Source organism: Syngnathoides biaculeatus, chromosome 5 (genome assembly GCF_019802595.1).
Source record: "Syngnathoides biaculeatus isolate LvHL_M chromosome 5, ASM1980259v1, whole genome shotgun sequence".
Lineage (NCBI taxonomy): Eukaryota > Metazoa > Chordata > Actinopteri > Syngnathiformes > Syngnathidae > Syngnathoides > Syngnathoides biaculeatus.
In genome coordinates this window covers 22,842,566-22,854,634 of record NC_084644.1, presented here as the reverse complement: position 1 = coordinate 22,854,634, position 12,069 = coordinate 22,842,566, and the positions used below count along the sequence as shown (strand labels likewise).

General features: G+C 41.1%; 1 protein-coding gene across 3 annotated transcripts in view; it reads left to right on the top strand.

Moving 5' to 3' along the window:
* The window catches only part of LOC133500362 (teashirt homolog 1-like), a 43,247-nt gene that overhangs the window by 7,083 nt on the left and 24,095 nt on the right, over positions 1-12,069 (top strand). The window contains exon 1 of one of the 3 annotated variants that reach the window (XM_061818946.1): positions 2,888-2,907. The exons of the other annotated variants lie outside the window; for them this stretch is intronic. The gene's annotated coding sequence lies outside the window, so the exon portion shown is untranslated. Of the gene's footprint in view, positions 1-2,887; positions 2,908-12,069 lie in introns of those variants that run through there. 3 annotated transcript variants of the gene reach the window in all.

The following is a 12,069-nucleotide window of genomic DNA, read 5'->3' as shown; positions in this document are numbered from 1 at the left end:
AAGGAGAAGAAACTGACATCTAAAATTTTCTTAACTAAAGTATTACATTTTCGTTGCCGGGGGTACATTTGCGCTCTTGATCAGTGCCTTGGCCCCTCAAGAGGCTACGCGGAATATTGCTTGAACGAAATTTAACATGTTGCTTCTATCAATAAAACATGAGCAATTACAGAATATTTTGTCTAATAAGTATTTGAATTCCTCAGTGCAAGCAAAAAAAACCCCCAAAAAACCCAACAACAACATGGAGTTTACCAACTCATTACATCAGTAAGTACGGGGAGTGAGAGGCAGAGCTTTGATATCAACAAATAAACAAGATGGGCCCACTACAGAAGAGTCCTATCTAGGGACACCAAAACCCGGCATGAGCCTCTGCCTCAGCATCATCTAGTGCCTCTCTCTCTCTCTTGCTCTGTCTCTCTCTCTCCCCCACACTTGCTTGCTATTTCTCTCCGCACCTAATCTATTCCTTTACCCCTGTAGTTTCAACTGTGTTTTTGCACCCTCACTCTTTTTCACTGGCATGCATTTCTTTTTTTTTTATAAACTTATAAATATTAGTCCTCCTTTGGTTTGCTATGTAACCCGTAAAAGCATATCATATGCAGCTACTAAGTTTCTTGCTAAAATCTGTTCCAAAATAATTTTTTTTTGACCAAATCCCTCTTTAAACTAAATTGAACAGTAAATGAACAAATTGTTTTCCTTAACATATGATTTATAAACTATCAGTAAAAAGAAGTGTATGTTGTGTGTAATAATAATACGAGGTGATTTTCCATTTACAATGTGTTTTTTTTCTAAGGGAGACATATAACTACAGTGTGGCAAAATGATAAAATGTGACAAAAATGATTTTGACACTCTTGTTTTTTATCACATAAAGTAAGGCTCTTGTTGGTTTGGGTCATTAAATATGCATCTCCTCAACTTATACAGTATGGGTAACTGAGGTCAGGTGTTTTATATCTTTAGGATGGATGCAACTTTAGATGAGCACCAGAAGCATCCAATCAGAGTATAGAGTTTACTGGCTGGCAAAAGGGTTGAGGTACAGCTTTCACGATGGGTATTAGAGCTGACAGATGAATGAAACTATGGACAAATTCTCCCCCAACAGCTGTAACTGCCACCATTATACTGACAAGTGTCAATTAAAAATTATTGCAGGCCAAATGCCCCCACCATTTTCTTCCCTACACACGTACACATTTACTTCCATTCATCCAAGCTACATCACGGACACGCATGCACGCACACACACACACACACACACACACACCACACACACACACACACACAATGTCCAGCTGTCGACAAACGTGCGAGAAAAATAACATTTTAGCCTTGTCAGTCTTGTCACAGAGCCTGCAGCCTGACTCCTCTTCCTCTTTGAAGCAGCCGCCCGCAGCAGAAGCTTGCTGATCAATAACTCTGTGTGCTTGTGATCATTAGGATGCTTGTCTGTCTTTGGAGGTGTGAGAGACTTTTTTCAACCACGTGCCCACTCTTGCTTATTTAAAAAAAAATCTGCCGTTACTGAGTTAAAAATGCAGTTTTTTAAAATTGAATTTCCAGGAGAGGAGTTAATGCAATAATATGCTTGTAGTTTGCACTTTGTATAAAATTGCATTGTATCATGCTGAGAGCTACTGTTTATCTAATAATTTGGCTTGTTCAAGTAAATCAGTTTTATCACTTCTTGAAAACATTACCTCCTTTGTAGTGAAAGAACATTTTCACCTACTTAACTTAATATGTTACATTGTCTCAAACTGCAAATCCAGGTTGACTGAGCCCTTGCTCGCCTTGATCCAGTTACCCACCATGTTGGTTTAACACATGGTGGCCATTATTCTATAGTCTCCACATGCCATTCTACATTTTCCAAGTTTATTTCTGCTGTGGCACAGGGTTTTATTATGTTATGCTCCATCAAAGTGCAGTGAGTAATGCAGACAGTTGGCAATAGTTGTTTCAGTGTTTGTGTGTAACAGATACAAAGCAGTTTATTTAAGTACCGCATTCTAATCACAGTGCATATCGTATGTGTTTGGTGTATTTCAAAATTTTATTGACCTTTGGGTACACTGCTCACACTGTTGGGTTCTGTAATTAATGCACTTTCCAGTTCCATGACAGAATAAGCATAGGGTTGTGTTATAGAAGCAGGAAGCACAATCGGCAGCGTGAAAAAGCAACGCTGGTACAGAAGCTTCTCCAGAAATACATATATGCATTTATATGTTCATGTTGTGAGTTTTGGATTTACTCCCTCGGAATAATTTTCTTCATATATTTCCCGTTATTTTGCTGTTCCCGCTCTAATTGCATATCGAGTTTTATAATAAGCGAAGCCCTCTGAGGGAAATTCAGCCTGTTTTTAGAGTTACATTATTATGCGTCCCCCCCGCACAACATAAACCAAACTGAGGTTTTTTAAAATGTTGTATTTCTTCCGGCCCATATCTTCTCTTCTGTCTGAAACTGGCAATGACCTGCTCAGAGTGATTATCAGTCCTGAAAATATTCACACCCCCATGCAAATCACTTAGCATGCATGCTCTCTTATCATTCTTGCTTTGCCCCCGCTCACCCTAAACGCTTGTGTGTAATCAAAGTAAACGGCAGCTAAAGCTAAAAGGGAAATGCTCTTTGTGGAGATGGATGGAGGGATTAAATATTAACCGGATGCGGCTGACTTAAGGCAAGTGTTTTACATAGCTGCTCTTCCCGCAGATGCCGCACATTGATTCCATCTCCCTGGCGCCTTTACCCATTTGGCTGCATGCTGTTAATTTTTCACTATCATGGCACTGGCTAGGCCTTCAGAAAACAAAAAAGGAGACCAATGAGCGGCTCACTCATCCACCTCCAACCCCCCTCCTCATCCTGTAGGGGCAGGTGAGATGGATGATAGCGATTTGAAATTTTGTTTGTGCCTGTGATCATCAAGAATGTTTTTGGTATTACCATGGTGTAACAATAGCAGTGATTAATTGAGAAGAATTAGAATTGAAGAATTATGCAACTGGGAGTGTAGGAATGAGGGAGACTTGATGTAGCAAGTTCTCTGCCTTCTCTCCACTTGAATTGTCACAGTAACTTATATTGCTTTCCTCCCTTTGTCCATTTTCAAAGAGAAAATCAAACCATGTGACAAAATATAAAAGAGCCACAGTGGTTTCACTGTGTGTGTATTCTTCCAGAGGCATTAACAATGCATATTTTCAATGTTTGTCTACATGTCTATGGCCTATTCTGTGGATCACAGAGACAGCTTCTTAACAAGGGGTACATGCCATTGGTGGTGAAACCCTCTCTCTGCTTGCCATACACATGCACTGCTGTCGACAGAATTGTGAGGGCCTTCTGGCATGTATAAATGCAGTGTTGGTACTGTTCCACCCTGCAGTCGTCTGACATCGGCACCACTCATCACTCAGTCCTAATAATGCCTTGTTTTTCCACCTACCCCTCCCATCCACACAACCCTACCCTGACCAGGGGAAGGCATCTCATGGGGTCGTTAGCAGGTCATGACCTCCAGGTGGCCGCAGTCCGGACAATCTGTGTATTCCTTTTAGTGTTTTGTTTGCTCTCTTTCTCCCTTTGACCTAGTTTCATCCTCCTGCTCAGATCACTTTATATATATTATATACTGCATGACACAAATAACTAAGTTTACTTTCTTTTTACAGTGCATGTATAATATCTGGTATTCCAGAAATAGTTATCTAAAGCTTGTCCTGAAGTGTGTAAACCCCCAAAAGTCATTAACCCATTTAGGCAGTTTCATGGTTACGAAACAACAACAATTGTAGTTCATTGTTATTTGATATGCAAAAAGAAATAATGTAGTTTTGTTCAGTACAGTTAAGAGGAAAATACAATACATTTAAATATTACAGGTTGACCTACAAATATACTTTTAAAAGACTTCTTGTATTTTTTAACAGCATATTTTAAACTATCTGTGCTTCCTGAGCAATTTTACTGGATGTGCTGTCATCATATTTGGGCATACAGTACGTAATTCTAAATCATCATGTGTGTGTGTATGTGTAGTGCTGGGTACTAGGGCTTTCTAATGATGGTAAAACAATAATCCTGGTTATTTTGATTGATATTGACACTTTAAATAATAATTATTAATTGATTTCAAAATATGGTGTTTATGTAACTACTAACAAAAAACAAGAAAATACTAACAAGTAAAACCTAATAATGCCTATAAAAGTAGATACAAATTAATACCTGCTGTGCACGTTTTTAGGGGAAATGTGGTGCATGGATAGAGAGAAACTCTCGAATCAAGATAAAGAGTAGAAGAAGAAAACTGTGGTTGAACTTGTCCATTGGGTTTGTCTTTAAATTTTGATTATTTGAAGGCAAATCACTGCCATTATAATGTGACTTCTAATGCTAATTGTTCATACTGATTGCAATTCAGAAATAAAGGTGAAAGACTAATTCTACGTTTCATTCAAATATACAATGTGTGTATTTCTTTTTGTTGTATGTTTAATTTTACTGTAAACTTCTACTGGAGTGTCAAAGAGCTTAAAGCACTCCCAGGGAGGGGGAAATAACATCAGATGCTTCCTACTGCAAGCATCACAGGTGCTTTTAAAAAGCAGGAACTTCCATATTCACTGCGCCATGTGGCACAAGCATTTTTTCTTTGATTATAATGCTTTTATGATCGTGGGAAGCCACAATCAAAATCATGGCTAAAATTTTTCATGACACCCTCAGACCTATTTGTGTATATTATTGTGAGAAACATATCCCTCTTTGTCATGCTTGACTTCTGCACATTATTTTCTTTCCTTGTTTGGCTAATCTCCAAAGCACCAATAACAGGTCAGCTGTTGGGAGACATTGTGTGCGCATGAATGTTTTTTGAAAATTTTTGTGTGCCAGAGTGCGTATGAGTGTGTGTTTGTGTGTGCGCGTTTATGTCAGAAGGCGGGGGAGTGGGAGGGGGGGTTCTGATCACAGCATGAATAAGAAAGTATATACAAGAAGAGGAAAGACAGAGATGGCTTTTACTATGCTTAAGCCCACCCATTGCGTGGGTGGTACATTCAGAGGTGGGGTCAGTTAAATTTTGTGATAGGCTTTCAGCCAGGAAGACGGCTGAAGGTTGGCCTTTAGGGAACAGTTCACTGACTGGATTGCGCTCTAAAATAACATCTCTACATCTTAAGCGTTTTCAGCGTTTGAAGACTGATGATGGTGCAGGGTTCTTGCTTTTTCTTGCTTTTCAAGTGCTCATGTTTATACTTGCATGTTTCTATGCGTGGCTTACTTTTCGAAGTTCATTCCCAGTTCCTGTGTGTTTGCGTGTAAGTGAGTGTGTGTGTGTACAGTTAAGCTGCATGTACTCATCCTCCAGTCAAACACATGGATGACAGATGACCCAGTGGGAGACACCAGTCATCCTGCTTAACCGGAATTTTGCCCCCAACCCGCACCCCACACACACTTCTTCCTCTCTTTCCCTTTTCACCTCTTGGCTGAAAAAAAAACAACAACAAAAAAAAAAAACGGAAAAACTGTATTTCCTGTTTTAGTCATAAATCCTGCTTTCAACTCCAGTGCAGATTTGACCCTTTTGCTGAAGTATCAGCCTCATACTGGATGATAATTGCAGTGTGTGTGTGTGTGTGTCTGTGTGTGTTTGTGGCTGCGCGCGCTTGTCAGTGAGACTGGACTAGCTTAAACTTGGCTTCGTGCATGTCTATTGCTGTAGTAAGAGAGAGAAGGTGGGAGCTCACTAGACCGGGGGAAACCTAAATCCTCATATAAAAAGGCCATGCACTCAGTCCTGGCTGGGGAGGAGGGAGAGACCAGAGGTATAAGGGATGAGAGAGAGAGAAGGGAAAAAAGTTGATTTCCTTTTTCAGCAGAGCCATACATCACAGGGCCTCCCAGCTGCAGTGTCACAAGCTGACAGAATGACATGTGTCATTTATCAAAGGGGCCAGGCGGGGGCCTTGGGAAACACGCAGCACAAAGCCTGAGAGAGTTCATTCCAACACTCAACCCTCCCTTTCTCCCTTGTTCCCTTCCTCCCTCATCTCTACACCCTCAGCCCGCCCCCGCCGTTCACTCTCCTCATTTTCTCTCGCTACAACCCCCCCTTCCCACCGACTACCTCGACCCTCTCTGTTCACTTTGCTTGGTGCCAAAAAAAATGGCGGTTGTGCTTCTCTGTATTCACTATTTTGGATACCTGGGTGTACATAAGGAGTACATTGTGAGCCATACTTATATAAGATCAGTCTAATCCAAAGAATAATGAACATCATTTCACTTCAGAAAAACTGTTTATATTTGTCACTTTATTGCTGGAGTTAAACAAACAAGCCTGCTTGAAGACATTTTTATTGGCTGCCTTCTGGTTACACTCTCACTATAACATTCTGAGCTTACATTGACATTCTGCATACCTCCCACAAAAGTGTCATTTGACAAGGAGATTACCGCTTTCCTGGCTGGTTAGGCCTCCGTTAGAGATCTGAAGGCACACGAAACTTAGCACTTGAGGGGCTGTTAAGGAGCGCACTAGATTCCAAGACATGTTTTATATAGGAACAGCCATTGTAACCAGCTGTTATAATATGTAGCAATATCAGTGTAGTCACAGCATGCCTATTGACAACTTTTTGAGTTCACGTTTTATGTCTACTATCTCTATCCCTACATCCTCTCATCCATCACCAATTTGCCTTTCATCTGCATCCTTCATCCATCCTCATTGTCAGCCCTTGCAAGGGTTACCCTGATCTGAGGCAGTTCCAGAATCATTACAGCACCTCACCCGGATCCCTTTCCCTTCTGTACTATTGTTTACCATCCAAGAAAGGCTCACTTTGTTGCATTTGTGTCTTTTATTCATATAAGTTCAGAATTCCAACTTTTATATCTAGATCATTTAATATTTGGTGGCATAGCCCTTACTTCCAATAAGTCTTCTTTTCCTTTCGACTTGTCCCGTTAGGGGTCGCCACAGCGTGTCATCTTTTTCCATCTCAGCCTATCTCCTGCATCTTCCTCTCTAACCCCAACTGCCCTCATGTCTTCCCTCACTACATCCATAAACCTTCTCTTTGGTCTTCCTCTCGCTCTTTTGCCTGGCAGCTCCATCCTCAGCACCCTTCTACCAATATACTCACTCTCTCGCCTCTGAACATGTCCAAACCATTCAAGTCTGCTCTCTCGAACCTTGTCTTCAAAACATCCAACTTTGGCTTTCCCTTTAATGAGCTCATTTCTAATCCTATCCAACCTGTTTACTCCAAGCGAGAACCTCAACATCTTCATTTCTGCTACCTCCAGTTCTGCTTGCTGTTGTTTCTTCAGTGCCACGGTCTCTAATCCATACAGCATGCCCAGCCTCACCACTGTTTTGTAAACTTTGCCCTTCATCCTAGCAGAGACTCTTCTGTCACATAACACACCAGACACCTTCCGCCAGCTGTTCCAACCTGCTTGGACCCGTTTCTTCACTTCCTTACCACACTCACCATTGCTCTGGATTGTTGACCCTAAATATTCGAAGTCCTCCACCTTTGCTATCTCTTCCCCCTGTAGCCTCTCTCCCCCCTCCACCTTTCTCATTCACGCACATATATTCTGTTTTATTTTGGCTAATCTTCATTCCTCTCCTTTCCAGTGCATGTCTCCATTGTTCTAATTGTTCCTCTGCATGCTACCTGCTATCGCTGCATATTACAATCTCATCTGTGAACATCATGGTTCAAGGGGATTCCAGTCTAACCTCATCTGTCAGCCTATCCATTACCACTGCAAACAGGAAGGGGCTCAGAGCTGATCCCTGATGCAGTCCCACCTCCACCTTAAATTCTTCTGTCACACCTACGGCACACCTCACCTCTGTTCTGCTGCCATCATACATGTCCTGTACTATTTTAACATATTTCTCTGCCACACCAGACTTACGCATGCAGTACCACAGTTCCTCTCTTGGTACTCTGTCATAGGCTTTCTCTAGATCCACAAAGACACAATGTAGCTCCTTCTGACCTTCTCTGTACTTTTACACTAGCATCCTCAAGGCAAATAATGCATCTGTTGTACTCTTTCTAGGCATGAAACCATACTGTTGCTCGCAGATACGTCTGTCTTAGATGTCCTTACTTCCAATAAGTACTGTACATCAATCCTACGACCCATTGACTTCACTAGACTGTTGCGTTATTCATTTGAAATGGGTTTCCAGCCTCTTTCAGTTCTTGTTTGTTTCTGGAAGTTTCAGTTTCCTCTTCAGGAAGTAATATGCATACTCAATTGGGAAAAAGGTCCAGTGATTAACTTGGCCAGTCTAAGACCTTCCACTTTCCCCAGAAGTCCTTTGTTGTGTTGAGAGTATGTTTTGTGTCATTCTCTTGTTGCATGATGAAGCTTCTACCGATTTAGTTTAGATGCATTTTTCTGTAAATTGACAAACAAAATGGTTTTATACACATCTGAATTCACTCTGCTGCTACCATCATGAGTTACATCATCAAGACTACTGAGATCATTCCAAAAGCACCCATGCAACTCCAAGCCATGACATTACCTTCATCATGCTTCACATACGAGCTTGTCTGTTTTAGAATCATAAGCGGATAAGGATCTGCCTTCTTCATACTTTGGCCTTTCGATCATTTTGTTACAGGTTTATCTTTTTTGTCTCATCAGTCCATAAAACTTTGTTTCAAAACTTGGTGGCTCATCTCTGTACTTTGCAAAATCCAAACAGGCCTGCTGATTCTTTGGCTGATGAGTGGCGTGCCTCTTTTTGGTATTGTCTGTATATTTCTCCTCTCCAAGTCTTCAAACAGTGGACAGTGATACTTTCACCCTGTGGAAGTTGTCAGGGTGGTCACTGGCTGTTGTGTTTGGGTATCTGACTGTTGTGTTTGGGTATTTCCTCATAGTTCTCAGAATTTTTGTCATCAACTGCTGTTGATATCCTTGTTCAACATGTTCGATGACCATTGCTCAGTACCCCAGTCGTTTTCTTTTTCAGGACATTCAAAAATGTAGGATTGTGTATGCCCAATGTTTGTGCAATAGTTGATCGATTTCCCCCATCTCTCAGCTTCAAAATGGTTTGCTTTTCTCCCATAAACAACTCTCTGTTCTTCATGGTTGCTTAACAGCAAATGCAGTGTTCGCAAGTGAAACGCTTAGCCAAAATTTAAATTCTGTCAACTATTACACCCATACGGTTTCATAGATGTGACAACACGTCTTCATATGTGTGGACTTTGGGGGAAGGTGGTAAAATAGAAGCCTTATCTTACAAAGACACGCGAACACTATTAAACAAGTTGGAGAATGTGTTTTGTTCCACTAAAATCACATGGGTTGAACTTTTTGGCGACAATTCCAAAAGGTACAGTATGTTTTGGCTCAAACACAGTACTGCTCATCATCAGTAGAACCCCATACATACATTAAAACATGATGGAGGCAACACCATTCTTTGGGGCTATTTTCTTCAGGTGGAGCTGAAGTCTTAGTGTGAGCAGAAAACTTTCAGGCTTCTGCTGGAAAGAAAAAACATGTTTAGAAAGCATACTAGAAGAACAGAACATTTTTTGTTTAATCAAAGGCATTCTGAATTTTGGGAGTTGTCTTTTATTATTTCAGTTATTTTATTTGCCTTCTCTAAAATATTTCTTATTTTTCAGATAAGATTATTTTACATGAATAGTGGATTTAAAAAAATATTTATCTTGTTTTTTTGATCATTGATCTTTTTATATTCAATGTGCATATTGGAGGCTAGTAGGTTTCGATGGAAATCATGAAATAACTTTTACAGTATACATATAGTCAATGCAAAACGTAACAGTAATAGTCATCTAACAGTAGATACTTGCCGCAGACAGGTCAAACAACCTAAAGAACCTCTGAATCAGCTCAGTTTAAGAGTCTTCGTTCAATAATTAAAAATCCAACTTTGGGTATTATGAGGTGGTAACCAGAAGGAGAAGGAGCTATTTAGGTGAGCCAAGTCCCCAAAAGACCAAAACATAGAAGCCTTCCTGACAGTCTAAATGTTGGCCATCTTTGTCGACAAGGGTTAAAAGACACATCACTGAGGTAAATCTTCAGCGGCAATATTACCGAGTGGTGACCCTTCTTAGAGGTCATGGGTAGTTCATTCTTTTAAACTCTTTGGTCTCAGTCAACGTAATTCTTCCCACCCCCTCCTCAATACACACAGCCCAAGGTTGTGTGTCATGTGGGAGTTCCAACACTGAATGTTTCAGTCGTACAATAGCCAAGAAAAGCTTTTGGTCCAGAGTAAAGTGTTAGGTTCAATAGTCAAGCTACATACTTACAGTGTTTGAAAACATAAGCAAAATTTGGTGTACTGTAGGCTTACTCAGCTTATTTGTGTATTTGTATCATGAGACTTTGCTATAAATATTGCAGCAGCTAGCAATATTTAGCGTTTGCAGTTATAACGGCTTCCACTCTTCTGTAAATATTCTTTTTCACAAGATTTTGGAGTGTGTCTGGGGAAAATTTTAGTCCGTTCCTTCGTGGATGTTATGTGGAACAGTTTGGGTATGCAAGACACCGTTCTCAGTCTTGTCTTAAATTTTTTTTTTTTAGCCCAATGGAAGCTGACTGTTATCACTCAGTGGCTCCCACATCTTCCAGTAGTACCCCACGGCCCAAACATATCCTACCCTCCTCCAATGAGGTCAGGCCAGCACCCCTTCCTCCTGCCTCTCATACCTCTACCCGACTCCCCACCATCAGCATTTCAGAAGATGGATGTGTCTTTAGACCAGAGATTGATTGTGGCTATCAGAGTTATGGCACCATACATCACCACCAATGTGATTCCGACGAGCTTGGTTGAACAAAAGAGGTGGAACTCCTGAGCCTATGGGTGGGTTCTAGTGGGACATCATGGAAACACTTTAATAGAGTTTTAGAGGTGACTTCGTGCAATTAGGTCTCCCTGTGTTTTTGCACACGTTCTCACTTGTATGTCCGTAAGTTGGCCTCGCTTGGAACGCTCGCCTGTGTCTAACTGTTTCTCATCTTTATTCTGTTATGTGTGTTTATGTGTGTGTTTGCGTGCGTATGCATGCTGCTGTCTGGACTGATCTCCAGTGATGTGATCTCCCTTCACAGTCTGTTCTCATCGGACTCTGATTTACAGCTTCATTAGGATCCTTGCACTACTGCCCTTACTTTTTGTCTCCCTTCTTTCAGCAGAGGCACACAGCCCCACATGCACACCCAGTTGTAGGGAAAAAGCTCCAACTAAAGGGCATTTGTTCAGTTTGTTTCTGTTCTGTTTGTCATCTTTATGAGTAATCTCTTATTATTCAGAAAGGCTTAGCACCTCATTGTGCTGCAAGTTAAAGCACTGTGGCAGTTTTGGAGGTGCTTCCCTACCCCCAGGCAAGCCCCACTCGACTGAAAAGAGCCCTCATTGTGTGTGTCGTCTTTTATGGTGCTGTCTGAAAGAGAGGGATGCACTCCAGTCCGCATTCAAATGCACGTGGTAAAGCAGCCAACAGAGCAGGACAAACACCACATGTTGTAAATGCTCTGAAAAGGTGTGTGTGTGTGTGTGTTTCCATTATTGGTTGCACATTTGTTTTGGATGACTGTAAATGTTCAGATGCATGATTGTGTGTTCAACAGGTGTGGACTTTCAGTACACAGCCAGGTGCTTTCTTCCTTTCCCCTCAATCCAGCTGTGTTATAGTTGCCTGGAATGACTTTCGTTCCAGCTCCACACAGATGAAGTTTTGCTTCTTACATTTTTTTCAAACTCCCACCATTATCAGAAGTCAAGTCATGCAGAAATGTAAAATAAGAAGAGGAAGAAGAAGAAGAAGGTAATCACACTGTGTGCTGGTGCTTTGTCGTCAGTCCGTGATGGAAATGGGTCTAAATATGAGATTAGAACCTGCCAGTGACTGATGCTATTAGGCAGATATGCCATAGACTTTACTATCTCCCATGAAGGATTAGTGCAAATTATACCGGGAGACAGGCCTGATTTCTCCT